This window comes from Triticum aestivum, chromosome 3A (genome assembly GCF_018294505.1).
Source record: "Triticum aestivum cultivar Chinese Spring chromosome 3A, IWGSC CS RefSeq v2.1, whole genome shotgun sequence".
Classification (NCBI taxonomy): Eukaryota; Viridiplantae; Streptophyta; class Magnoliopsida; order Poales; family Poaceae; genus Triticum; species Triticum aestivum.
In genome coordinates this window covers 660,485,431-660,500,982 of record NC_057800.1, presented here as the reverse complement: position 1 = coordinate 660,500,982, position 15,552 = coordinate 660,485,431, and positions in this window count along the sequence as shown.

Here is a 15,552-nt window from a genome sequence, read left to right as displayed (position 1 = left end):
AGTAAGTTGTCATCGGAGCAAGCAATAAAAATTGCTCTCTAAATATGTATGACTTATTAATGTGGAGAAAATAAGCTTTATACGATCTTGTGATGTGGAAGAAATAAAAGCGACGGAATGCATAATAAAGGTCCATATCAAAAGTGGCAATATAAAGTGACGTTCTTTTGCATTAAGACTTTGTGCATCCAACCAAAAAAGCGCATGACAACCTCTGCTTCCCTCTACGAAGGCCCTATCTTTTACTTTTATCTTCTACCTTATATAAGAGTCATGGTGATCTTCACCTTTCCTTTTTACATTTTATCCTTTGGCAAGCACAATGTGTTGGAAAGATCCAGATATATATAGCTAATTGGATCTGAGTTTTCATGAACTATTATGGTTGACATTACCCTTGAGGTAAAACGTTGGGATGCAAAACTATAAGCCCCTATCTTTCTCTGTGTCCGATTAAAACTCCATACCCATAAATATTGTGTGAGTGTTAGCAATTGTGAAAGACTAAATGATAGTTGAGTATGTGGACTTGCTGAAAAGCTCTTTTATTGACTCTTTCCTATGTTATGATAAATTGCAATTGCCTCAATGACTGAGATTAGAGTTTGTTGGTTCTCAACGGAGTTTATGATTCATACTTGAAATTGTGATTGAATTGTCACTTTAGCATAAGAGATCATATGACAATATATATATATATATGTTGATGTTCTAAGAATGATCATGATGCCCTCATGTCCGTATTTTATTTTTATTGACACCTCTATCTCTAAACATGTGGACATATTTTTCGATTTCGGCTTTCACTTGAGGACAAGCGAGGTCTAAGCTTGGGGGGGGGGGAGTTGATACATCCATTTTGCATCATGCTTTTATATCGATATTTATTGCATTATGGGCTGTTATTACACATTATTTCACAATACTTATGCCTATTCTCACTTATTTTACAAGGTTTACATAAAGAGGGAGAATGTCGGCAGCTGGAATTCTGGGCTGGAAAAGGAGCAAATATTAGAGACCTATTCTGCACAGCTCCAAAAGTCCTGACACTTCACGGAAGTTATTTACAGAATATATATATATATAATACTTAGCGCAAGAAGTACCAGAGGAGGGCCATCCACCAGCCACGAGGGTGGGGGCGCGCCCCCCTGCCTCGTGGGCCCCCGGGTTGCCCTCCGATGCCCATCTTCTGCTATATGGAGTCTTTCATCGAGGAAAAAATCATAAGGAAGCTTTCGGGACGAGACTCCGCCGCCACGAGGCAGAACCTTGGCGGAACCAATCTAGGGCTCCGGCGGAGCTGTTCTACCGGGGAACCTTCCCTCCGGGAGGGGGAAATCATCACCATCGTCATCACCAATGATCCTATCATTGGGAGGGGGTCGATCTCCATCAACATCTTCACCAGCACCATCTCATCTCAAACCCTAGTTCATCTCTTGTATCCAAACCTCAGATTGGTACCTGTGGGTTGCTAGTAGTGTTGATTACTCCTTGTAGTTGATGCTAGTTGGTTTACTTGGTGGAAGATCATATGTTCAGATCCATTATGCATATTAATACCCCTCTGATTATGAACATGAATATGCTTTGTGAGTAGTTACGTTTGTTCCTAGGGACATGGGAGAAGTCTTGCTATTAGTAGTCATGTGAATTTGGTATTCGTTCGATATTTTGATGAGATGTATGTTGTCATCCCTCTAGTGGTGTCATGTGAACGTTGACTACATGACACTTCACCATTGTTTGGGCCTAGAGGGAGGCATTGGGAAGTAATAAATAGATGATGGGTTGCTAGAGTGACAGAAGCTTAAACCCTAGTTTATGCGTTGCTTCGTAAGAGGCTGATTTGGATCCATATGTTTCATGCTATGGTTAGGTTTACCTTAATACTTCTGTTGTAGTTGCGGATGCTTGCAATGGGGGTTAATCATAAGTGGGATGCTTGTCCATGTAAGGACAGCACCCAAGCACCGGTCCACCCACATATCAAATTATCAAAGTACCGAACGTGAATCATATGAACGTGATGAAAACTAGCTTGACGATAATTCCCATGTGTCCTCGGGAGCGCTTTTCTCTATATAAGAAATTGTACAGGCTTGTCCTTTGCTACAAAAAGGATTGGGCCATCTTGCTGCATTTTATTTACACTTGTTACTCGTTACCAATTACCTTATCACAAAACTATCTGTTAACGATAATTTCAGTGTTTGCAAAGAATACCTTGTTGAAAACCGCTTATCATTTCCTTCTGCTCCTCGTTCGGTTCGACACTCTTACTTATCGAAAGGACTATGATAGATCCCCTATACTTGTGGGTCATCACTCGACCAGCATAGCAACCTCATCTTTCTCCTCTAGAGTCACTCTCAACGAAGAAGGCTTCTCTACTCGCTCAGTGGAATACGAAGGAAGACCAGTCGACTGACCAGGAGTCGGTTCATCCTTACAGTAGAACCAGGTCGACTGCCACCCCCTGACGGAGTCGGGAAGAACCATAGCAGGGAAAATGCTCTTTTTTCTCATCTGGATCCCTAAACCCCCACACATCTGAATCATGTTTGTTCTCTCATCACTCTGATTGGCCTTTTTTACCGACTGAGAGCAGCAGGTGAAATTATGTTTGAAGAGGCCCCAGTGTGATCAACAACCCAGAAAATTCTCGCACATGGACACATAGGCAGCGAGGTATGTGATAGTGTTGGGGGAGAAGTGATGAAGTTGAGCCCCAAAGAAATTCAGAAATCCTCGAAAGAAAGGATGGGGAGGCAAAGAAAAATTGCGGTCGACATGGGTCGCGTGTAGGACACACTCACCCTCTTGTGGTCGCGGCTCAGTCTCGTCCCCCGGAAGCCGCCAAGACTCATGGCCAATCAGCCCTCCGTCCACCAGATCTTCCATGTCCTCTTTCACGATGGTCGACCGGATCCAGTCGCCCTGGATCCAGCCGCGCGGCAGAGCGGCTCTTGACGACGACCCGCCCGACTCGTTTCTTCCCCTTCACCTTTGCTTTCTTCACGCACTCCAGAGCAGTGGTCTTGTCCTTCCCCATTGTGGTGGAACAGGCTCAAGCTGGGCGGCGGTGCCGAGAGTGGAGACGGAAGCAGTGGGGAGCGGAAGAAGGAAGAGGGGAATGGGACGCACAGTGCGAAGGCAGCGGCGTCAGCGCCTTATATGGCCCCGTTCCCCGAGTGACTGACTGGTGGACCCAGGTGATCCTGTCAAATCCTGCAACAGGCGCGCGTGCAGTACATGGCAAAAAAAGTGGCACGGGGATCGAGGCACCCCTGCCTAATCTGCTCCGATTACCACGGTCCTCTCCGCCTCGCACGCTTCCCCAAATTTTGAATCCCGCCAGATCCGGGAACAACAGGGCAGTCGATCATACCGAAGATTTTATACAACACTAGTAGTCGAAATTCATCAACAGAAACTTCACTCGGCAAACTTCTGAATGGCTCAAGGTGACTGGAAGACGAAGTCGAGGCCGTCTGCATGGTTCGTCAATCCAGTCATATGCTTCCGCAACATAAAGGTTGGATCAGAACCATTGTCAACTTCATTTTCCACTTGAACCAGAACCATTCAGGGGCTAATGATGTTGCCATGTACCTGGGGTAGAGCAATAGACCTGATTTAAGCACCCTCCCCAAGGACACTGCCCTATAGTCAAAGACATCCAAAGGATAATAAACTCTACCGACTGGAATTTCTTCAAGGTGCAACCCACTCGACCATGAGTTCCACTCGGATAACCCAATTCCATTTGACCATGATATAATCATTCGACCACATCACAAACCACTCGGAGCGCAGAAGATCAAAGGCCACTCAGGATGGCAACGGTCAGGCGTTCACTCCGTAGCCTTAAAGGTCATTTATATCACTTTAATGTTGACGTTAGCAGTAACGTCCCTTATTTATGTACATTGAACCCTTGTAACGTGGGTTGGTTGGGGTCCGGGCGCACTCTATATAAGCCACCCCCTCCTCTGGCACAAGGGTTCACACCCCCTATAACTTCATGCATAATCCAATCGACCGAGCCTCCGAGCACTGATACGTAGGGCTATTACTTCCGCCGCGAAGGGCCTGAACTCGTACATCTTGCGTGCACAATCTCACCGTAGCTAGGATCTTGCCTCTACATTCCTACCCCCCTACTTTACTGTCAGACTTAGAACCATGACAGACCGTACTCTAGTTGACCTATGAGGTTTAGTAGTAACTTGATCTGAAGTTTCATGATCATCATCATTAGCTTCCTCACTGATTGGTGTAGGAATCACTGGAACTGATTTCTGTGATGAACTACTTTCCAATTCGGGAGAAGGTACAATTACCTCATCAAGTTCTACTTTCCTCACACTCACTTCTTTCGAGAGAAACTCCTTCTCTATAAAGGATCCATTCTTAGCAATGAATATCTTGCCTTCGGATCTATGATAGAAGGTGTACCCAATAGTTTCCTTCAGGTATCCTATGAAGACACATTTCTCCTCTAAATATATACCTTCAAGCGCTAACCTCCCCGGCAATGGCGCCAGAAAAGAGCTTGATGTCTAATACACAACCTTCTTCTTGTAGACGTTGTTGGGCCTCCAAGTTCAGAGGTTTGTAGGACAGTAGCAAATTTCCCTCAAGTGGATGACCTAAGGTTTATTAATCCGTAGGAGGCGTAGGATGAAGATGGTCTCTCTCAAGCAAGCCTGCAACCAAATAACAAAGAGTCTCTTGTGTCCCCAACACACCCAATACAATGGTAAATTGTATAGGTGCACTAGTTCGGCGAAGAGATGGTGATAAAAGTGCAATATGGATGGTAGATAAAGGTTTTTGTAATCTGAAAATATAAAAACAGCAAGGTAACTAATGATAAAAGTGAGCATAAACGGTATTGCAATACGTTGAAACAAGGCCTAGGGTTCATACTTTCACTAGTGCAAGTCCTCTCAACAATAATAACATAATTGGATCACATAACTATCCCTCAACATGCAACAAAGAGTCACTCCAAAGTCACTAATAGCGGAGAACAAACGAAGAGATTATGGTAGGGTATGAAACCACCTCAAATTTATTCTTTCCAATCAATCCGTTGGGCTATTCCTATAGGTGTCACAAACAACCCTAGAGTTCGTACTAGAATAACACCTTAAGACACAAATCAACCAAAACCCTAATGTCACCTAGATACTCCAATGTCACCTCAAGTATCCATGGGTATGATTATACGATATGCATCACACAATCTTAGATTCATCTATTCAACCAACACATAGAACCTCAAAGAGTGCCCCAAAGTTTCTACCAGAGAGTCAAGATGAAAACGTGTGCCAACCCTTATGTATAGATTCCCAAGGTCACGGAACCCGCAAGTTGATCACCAAAACATACATCAAGTGGATCATAGAATACCCCATTGTCACCATAGGTATCCCACACAAGACATACATCAAGTGTTCTCAAATCCTTAAAGACTCAATCCGATAAGATAACTTCAAAGGGAAAACTCAATTCATTACAAGAGAGTAGAGGGGGAGAAACATCATAAGACACAACTATAATAGCAAAGCTCGCGATACATCAAGATCGTACCACCTCAAGAACACGAGAGAGAGAGAGAAAAATCAAACACATAGCTACTGGTACATACCCTCAGCCCCGAGGGAGAACTACTCCCTCCTCGTTATGGAGAGCACCGGGATGATGAAGATGGCCACCGGAGAAGGATTCCCCCTCCGGTAGGGTGTCGGAACGGGTCTAGATTAGTGTTCGGTGGCTACGGAGGCTTCTGGCGGCGGAACTCCCGATCTATTCTGTTCTCCGATAGTTTTAGGGTATATGGATATATATATAGGCGGAAGAAATACATTAGGGGAGCCATGAGGGGCCCACGAGGGTGGAGGGCGCGCCCCCTGCCTCGTGGCTTCCTCGTTGATCCCCTGACGTGCACTCCAAGTCTCCTGTGTTGCTTTCTTTCCAAAAATAACTTTTCCGAAGGTTTCATTCCGTTTGGACTCTGTTTGATATTCCTTTTCTTCGAAACCCTAAAACAAGGAAAAAATAGAAACTGGCACTGGGCTCTAGGTTAATAGGTAGTCCCAAAAATCATATAAAATAGCATATAAATGCATATAAAACATCCAAGGTTGATAATATAATAGCATGGAACAATAAGAAATTATAGATACATTGGAGATGTATCAGGATCCCCAAGCTTAATTCCTTCTCGTCCTCGAGTAGGTAAATGATAAAAACAGAATTTTTGATGTGGAATGCTACCTAACATATTTCTCTAAGTAATTCTTCTTTATTGTGGCAAGAATATTCAGATCCATAAGATTCAAGACAAAATTTTAATATTGACATAGAAATAATAATACTTCAAGCATACTAACTAAGCAATCATGTCTTCTCAAAATAACATGGCCAAAGAAAGTTCATCCCTACAAAATCATATAGTCTGGCTATGCTCCATCTTCACCACACAAAATATTTAAATCATGCACAACCCCGATGACAAGCCAAGAAATTGTTTCATACTTTTGATGTTCTCAAACTTTTTCAATCTTCACGCAATACATGAGCGTGAGCCATGGACATAGCACTATAGGTGGAATAGAATGGTGGTTGTGGAGAAGACAAAAAGGAGAAGATAGTCTCACATCAACTAGGCATATCAACTGGCTATGGAGATGCCCATCAATATATATCAATGTGAGTGAGTAGGGATTGCCATGCAACGGATGCACTAGAGCTATAAGTGTATGAAAGCTCAAAAATAAACTAAGTGGGTGTGCATCCAACTTGCTTACTCACGAAGACCTAGGGCATTTTGAGGAAGCCCATCATTGGAATATACAAGCCAAGTTCTATAATGAAAGATTCCCACTAGTATATGAAAGTGACAACATAGGAGACACTCTATCATGAAGATTATGGTGCTACTTTCAAGCACAAGTGTGGTAAAAGGATAGTAGCATTGTCCCTTCTCTCTTTTTCTCTCATTTTTTATTTTTTATTTATTTGGGCCTTCTCTTATTTTATGGCCTCTTGTTTTTATTTTTTTATTTTGGCTTCTTTGGCCTCTCTTTTTTGTCTGGAGTCTCATCCCGACTTGTGGGGGAATCATAGTCTCCATCATCCTTTCCTCACTGGGACAATGCTCTAATAATGATGATCATCACACTTTTATTTACTTACAACTCAAGAACTACAACTCGATACTTAGAACAAAATATGTCTCTATATGAATGCCTCCGACAGTGTACCAGGATGTGCAATGACTCAAGAGTGACATGTATGGAAGAATTGTGAACGATGGCTTTGCCACAAATACAATGTCAACTACATGATCATGCATAGCAATATGACAATGATGGAGCGTGTCATAATAAACAGAGCGGTGGAAAGTTGCATGGCAATATATCTCGGAATGGCTATGGAAATGCCATAATAGGTAGATATGGTGGCTGTTTTGAGGAAGGTATATGGTGGGTTTAAGGTACCGGCGAAAGTTGCGCGGTACTAGAGAGGCTAGCAATGGTGGAAGGGTGAGAGTGCGTATAATCCATGGACTCAACATTAGTCATAAAGAACTCACATACTTATTGCAAAAATCTTATTAGTTATCGAAACAAAGTACTACGCGCATGCTCCTAGGGGGATAGATTGGTAGGAAAAGACCATCGCTCGTCCCCGACCGCCACTCATAAAGAAGACAATCAATAAATAAATCATGCTCCGACTTCATCACATAACGGTTCACCATACGTGCATGCTACGGGAATCACAAACTTTAACACAAGTATCTCTCAAATTCAAAACTACTCAACTAGCATGACTCTAATATCACCATCTTCATATCTCAAAACAATCATCAAGTATCAAACTTCTCATAGTATTCAATGCACTTTATATGAAAGTTTTTATTATATCCCTCTTGGATGCCCATCATATTAGGACTAGTTCATAACCAAAACTACCATGCTGTTCTAAAGACTCTCAAAATAATATAAGTGAAGCATGAGAGATCAATTATTTCTATAAAATAAAACCACCACCGTGCTCTAAAAGGATATAAGTGAAGCACTAGAGCAAAAGACAAACTACTCCAAAAGATATAAGTGAAGATCAAACAGTAGTTGAATAATTATGCAACTATGTCAAGACTCTCTAATATTTAATCATTTCAGATCTTGGTATTTCATTCAAACAGCAAGCAAAACTAAATAAACTAAATTGACGCTCCAAGCAAAACACATATCATGTGGTAAATAAAAATATAGCTCCAAGTAAAGTTACCGATGAACGAAGACAAAAGAGGGGATGCCTTCCGGGGCATCCCCAAGCTTAGGCACTTGGTTGTCCTTGAATATTACCTTGGGGTGCCTTGGGCATCCCCAGTCTTAGGCTCTTGCCACTCCTTATTCCATAGTCCATCGAATCTATACCCAAAACTTGAAAACTTCACAACACAAAACTTAACAGAAAACTCAAAAGCTCCGTTAGCGAAAGAAAACAAAACACCACTTCAAGGTACTGTAATGAACTCATTCTTTATTTATATTTGTGTTAAAACTACTGTATTCCAACTTCTCTATGGTTTATAAACTCCTTTACTAGCCATAGATTCATTAAAATAAGCAAACAACACACGAAAAACAGAATCTGTCAAAAACAGAACAGTCTGTAGTAATCTGTAACTAACGCAAACTTCTGGAACCCCAAAAATTCTAAAATAAATTTCTGGACGTGAGGAATTTATCTATTAATCATCTTCAAAAATAATTAACTAAATATCACTCTCCAATAAAAAATGGCAGCAATTTTCGTGAGCGCTAAAGTTTCTGTTTTTCACAGCAAGATCAAAAAGACTTTCTCCAAGTCTTCCCAACGGTTCTACTTGGCACAAACACTAAATAAAACATAAAAAATCAATCATAACAGAGGCTAGATAAATTATTTATTACTAAACAGGAACAAAAAGTAAGGAACAAAAATAAAGTTGGGTTGCCTCCCAACAAGCGCTATCGTTTAACGCCCCTAGCTAGGCATGATGATTTCAATGATGCTCACATAAAGGATAAGAATTGAAACATAAAGAGAGCATCATGAAGAATATGACTAACACATTTAAGTATAACCCACTTCCTATGCATAGGGATTTTGTGAGCAAACAACTTTTGGGAACAATAATCAACTAGCATAGGAAGGCAAAACAAGCATAGCTTCAAAACTATAAGCGCATAGAGAGGAAACTTGATATTATTGCAATTCCTACAAGCATAAGTTCCTCCCTCATAATAATTTTCAGTAGCATCATGAATGAATTCAACAATATAACCAGAACCTAAAGCATTCTTTTCATGATCTACAAGCATAGAAATTTTATTACTCTCCACACAAGCAAAATTCTTCTCATGAATAATAGTGGGAGCAAACTCGACAAAATAATTATCATGTGAGGCATAATCCAATTGAAAACTAAAATCATGATGACAAGTTTCATGGATGTCATTATTATTTATCGGATACAAGTCATCACAATAATCATCATAGATAGCAACTTTGTTCTCATAATCAATTGGAACCTCTTCCGGAATAGTGGATTCATCACAAAATAAAGTCATGACCTCTCCAAATCCACTTTCATCAATATAATCATCATAAATAGAAGGCATGCTTTCATCATAATAAATTTGCTCATCAAAACTTGGGGGACAAAAAATATCATATTCATCAAACATAGCTTCCCCAAGCTTGTGGCTTTGCATATCATTAGCATCATGGATATTCAAGGAATTCATACTAACAACATTGCAACCATGCTCATTATTCAAAGATTTAGTGCCAAACATTTTAATGCATTCTTCTTCTAACACTTTGGCACAATTTTCCTTTCCATCATACTCACGAAAGATATTAAAAAGATGAAGCGTATGAGGCAAACTTAATTCCATTTTTTATAGTTTTCTTTTATAGACTAAACTAGTGATAAAACAAGAAACAAAAAGAATCGATTGCAAGATCTAAAGATATACCTTCAAGAGCTAACCTCCCCGGCAACGGCGCCAGAAAAGAGCTTGATGTCTACTACACAACCTTCTTCTTGTAGACGTTGTTGGGCCTCCAAGTGCAGAGGTTTGTAGGACAGTAGCAAATTTCCCTCAAGTGGATGACCTAAGGTTTATCAATCCGTATGAGGCGTAGGATGAAGATGGTCTCTCTCAAGCAACCTTGCAACCAAATAACAAAGAGTCTCTTGTGTCCCCAACACACCCAATACAATGGTAAATTGTATAGGTGCACTAGTTCAGCAAAGAGATGGTGATAAAAGTGCAATATGGATGGTAGATAAAGGTTTTTGTAATCTGAAAATATAAAAACAGCAAGGTAACTAATGATAAAAGTGAGCGTAAATGGTATTGCAATGCGTTGAAACAAGGCCCAGGGTTCATACTTTCACTAGTGCAAGTCCTCTCAACAATAATAACATAATTGGATCACATAACTATCCCTCAACATGCAACAAAGAGTCACTCCAAAGTCACTAATAGCGGAGAACAAACGAAGAGATTATGGTAGGGTACGAAACCACCTCAAAGTTATTCTTTCCAATCAATCCGTTGGGCTATTCCTATAGGTGTCACAAACAACCCTAGAGTTCGTACTAGAATAACACCTTAAGACACAAATCAACCAAAACCCTAATGTCACCTAGATACTCCAATGTCATCTCAAGTATCCGTGGGTATGATTATATGACATGCATCACACAATCTCAGATTCATCTATTCAACCAACACATAGAACCTCAAAGAGTGCCCCAAAGTTTCTACCGGAGAGTCAAGACAAAAACATGTGCCAACCCCTATGAATAGATTCCCAAGGTCACAGAACCCGCAAGTTGATCACCAAAACATACATCAAGTGGATCATAGAATACCCCATTGTCACCACAGGTATCCCACGCAAGACATACATCAAGTGTTCTCAAATCCTTAAAGACTCAATCCGATAAGATAACTTCAAAGGGAAAACTCAATTCATTACAAGAGAGTAGAGGGGGAGAAACATCATAAGATCTAACTATAATAGCAAAGCTCGTGATACATCAAGATCGTACCACCTCAAGAACATGAGAGAGAGAGAGAGATCAAACACATAGCTACTGGTACATACCCTCAGCCCCGAGGGAGAACTACTCCCTCCTCGTCATGGAGAGCACCGGGATGATGAGGATGGCCACCGGAGAAGGATTCCCCCTCCGGCAGGGTGCCAGAACGGGTCGGAGGCTTCTGGCGGCGGAACTCCCGATCTATTCTGCTCTCTGATAGTTTTAGGGTATATGGATATATATATATATAGGCGGAAGAAATACATCAGGGGAGCCACGAGGGGCCCACGAGGATGGAGGGAGCGCCCCCTGTCTCGTGGCTTCCTCGTTGATCCCCTGACGTGCACTCCAAGTCTCCTGTGTTGCTTTCTTTCCAAAAATAACTTTTCCGAAGATTTCATTCCGTTTGGACTCTGTTTGATATTCCTTTTCGTCGAAACCCTAAAACAAGAAAAAAAACAGAAACTGGCACTGGGCTCTAGGTTAATAGGTTAGTCCCAAAAATCATATAAAAAGCATATAAATGCATATAAAACATCCAAGGTTGATAATATAATAGCATGGAACTATCAAAACTTATAGATACGTTGGAGACGTATCAGTTTTGCATCTAGCGGTGCTTCCAAGACATAATTCTTCTGTACAGCAATGAGGATAATCCTCAAGTTATGGACCCAGTCCGTGTAATTGCTACCATCATCTTTCAACTTAGCTTTCTCTAGGAACGCATTAAAATTCAAAGGAACGGTAGCACGAGCCATTGATCCACAACAACATAGACATGCAAATACAATCAGGTGCTAAGTTCATGATAAATTAAAGTTCAATTAATCATATTACTTAAGAACTCCCACTTAGGTAGACATCCCTCTAGTCATCTAAATGATCACGTGGTCCATATCAACCAAACCATGTCCGATCATCACATGACATGGAGTAGTTTTCAATCGTGAACATCACTATGTTGATCATATCTACTATACGATTCACGCTCGACCTTTCGGTCTCAGTGTTCCGAGGCCATATCTGCATATGCTAGGCTCGTCAAGTTTAACCCGAGTATTATGCACGTGCAAAACTAGCTTGCACTCGTTGTATGTGAACGTAGAGCTTATCACACCCGATCATCACGTGGTGTCTTGGCACGATGAACTGTAGCAACGGTGCATACTCAGGGAGAACACTTATACCTTGAAATTTAGTGAGGGATCATCTTATAATGCTACCTCTGTACTAAGCAAAATAAGATGCATAAAGGATAAACATCACATGCAATCAAAAAAAGTGATATGATATGGCCATCATCATCTTGTGCCTTTGATCTCCATCTCCAAAGCACCGTCATGATCACCATCGTCACCGGCTTGACACCTTGATCTCCATCGTAGCATCGTTGTCGTCTCGCCAACTATTGCTTCTACGACTATCGCCACCGCTTAGTGATAAAGTAAAGCAACTACATGGCGATTGCATTTCATAGAATAAAGCAACAACCATAAGGCTCCTGCCAGTTGCTGATAACTTTTACAAAACATGATCATCTCATACAACAATTTGTATCTTATCACGTCTTGACCATATCACATCACAACATGCCCTGCAAAAACAAGTTAGACGTCCTCTACTTTGTTGTTGCAAGTTTTACGTGGCTGCTACGGGCTTCTAGCAAGAACTGTTCTTACCTACGCATCAAAACCACAATGATTTTTTGTCAAGTATGTTGTTTTAACCTTCAACAAGGACCGGGCGTAGTCAAACTCGATTCAACTAAAGTTGGAGAAATAGACACCCGCCAGCCACCTGTGTGCAAAGCACGTCAGTAGAACCAGTCTCATGAATGCGGTCATGTAATGTCGGTCCGGGCCGCTTCATCCAACAATCCCGCTGAATCAAAGTAAGATGTTGCTGGTAAGCAGTATGACTATTATCGCCCACAACTGTTTGTGTTCTACTCGTGCATATAACATCTACGCATAGACCTGGCTCGGATGCCACTGTTGGGGAACGAAGTATTTCAAAAAAATTCCTATGATCACGCAAGATCTATCTAGGAGATGCATAGCAAAGAGAGGGGAGAGTGTGTCCATGTACCCTCATAGACCGAAAGCGGAAGCGTTTAGTAACGTGGTTGATGTAGTCGAATGTCTTCGCGATCCAACCGATCCTAGCACCGAACATACGGCACCTCCGTGTTCAGCACACGTTCAGCTCGACGACGTCCCTTGAGCTGTTTATCCAATTGAGGACGAGGGAGAGTTCTGTCAGCACGACGGCGTGGTGACGGTGATGATGAAGTTACCGGTGTAGGGCTTCGCCTAAGCACTATGACGATATGACCGAGGTGTGTAACTGTGGAGGGGGGCACTGCACACGGCTAAGAGAAGACTTATTGTGCCTTTGGGGTGCCCCCCACCTCCGTATATAAAGGTGGGAGGAGAGGAGGCCGACCCCCTAGGGGCGCGCCAAGTGTGGGGAGTCCTACTAGGACTCCCTACTCCTAGTAGGATTCCCCTCTCCTTTTTCCTTTTCCGGAGTAGCAAAGGGGGAAAGAGAGGAGGAGTAGGAGAGGGAAAGGGGGGAGGGCGCTGCCCCCACCCCTTGTCAAATTAGGATTGGCAAGGGGGCGCTCGCCACCCCCTGGCCGGCCCTCTCTCTTCTCCACTAAGGCCCATGGTGGCCCATTAACCTCCCGGGGGGTTTCCGGTAACCCCCGGTACTCCAAAACTCATCTGGAACAACCTAAACCATTCCGGTGTCCAAATGTAACCTTCCAATATATGAATCTTTACCTCTCAACCATTTTGAGACTCCTCGTCATGTCCGTGATCTCATCCGGGACTCCAAACAAACTTTGGTCATCATATCACATAACTCATAATACAAATCGTCATCGAACATTAAGCGTGCGGACCCTACGGGTTCGAGAACTATGTAGACATGACCGAGACACATCTCCGGTCAATAACCAATATCGGAACCCTGGATGCTCATATTGGCTCCTACATATTCTACGAAGATCTTTATCGGTCAAACCGCATAATAGTATACGTTGTTCCCTTTGTCATCGGTGTGTTACTTGCCCGAGATTTGATCGTCGGTATCTTCATACCTAGTTCAATCTCGTCACTGGCAAGTCTCTTTACTCGTTCCATAATACATCATCCCGTAACTAACTCATTAGTCACATTGCTTGCAAGGCTCATAGTGATGTGCATTACCGAGAGGGCCCAGAGATACCTCTTCGATACACGGAGTGACAAATCCTAATATCGGTCTATGCCAACTCAACAAACACTCGGAGACACCTGTAGAGAATCTTTATAATCACCCAGTAACGTTGTGACGTTTGATAGCACACAAGGTGTTCCTCTAGTATTTGGGAGTTGCATAATCTCATAGTCAGAGGAACATGTATAAGTCATGAAGAAAGCAATAGCAATAAAATTAAATGATCATTATGCTAAGCTAACAGATGGGTCTTGTCCATCACATCATTCTCTAATGATGTGATCCCGTTCATCAAATGACAACACATGTCTATGGTCAGGAAACTTAACCATCTTTGATTAACGAGCTAGTCAAGTAGAGGCATACTAGGGACACTCAGTTTTGTCTATGTATTCACACATGTACTAAGTTTCCGGTTAATACAATTCTAGCATGAATAATAAACATTTATCATGATATAAGGAAATATAAATAAAAACTTTATTGTTGCCTCTAGGGCATATTTCCTTCAAAAAGCACTAGGAGCTGGTGGCACATCAAGTGCATAGAGACCATTATGGCGTAGTCGACCTCTAAGGAGTACGTCCCTCGTGTCCCGGTCCTTAACAAAAAATGAAAAGGATGAAATTCAGCAAGAACATTATTATCACGAGTAAGTTTAGGAACTGAAAGCAAACTACGTGAAATAGAGGGTACACAAAGGACATTAAGAAGATGTAATTGTGTGGATCGACGTGTAAAAAGTGATGCATGACCAATATGTGAGATGTGCATACCTTCCCCATTAGCAGTGCGAACCTGGTCATGTCCATGGTACAGATCCTGTGTAGAGAGCTTGCCCATATCACTCGTCAGGTGATTGGTAGCTCCCGTGTCCATGTACCAACATGCACCAACTGGATAGGAAGGAGTATGCCCCTGCTCATGACTTGCCAGGACATCTTGCTTCTCATTACCCTTGCCATTGTTCCCTATCCCCAAGAAATCGTGCTTGAAGCAATGATGACACCGAGAGGCAAGGTGACCATCAAGTCCACACAGCAGGCAGGGGACCTGAGCACCACACGAAGGGCAGCAGGCACGGACTTGACCTCCCGTGCAGGTAGTGGTGTTCCGCGAGTTGGGCGCGGTCGGCGGAGGTTTTCCACCAGTTGGTGACTTGTTGGGCTTTCCCTTCCCACGCGTTGCAGCGT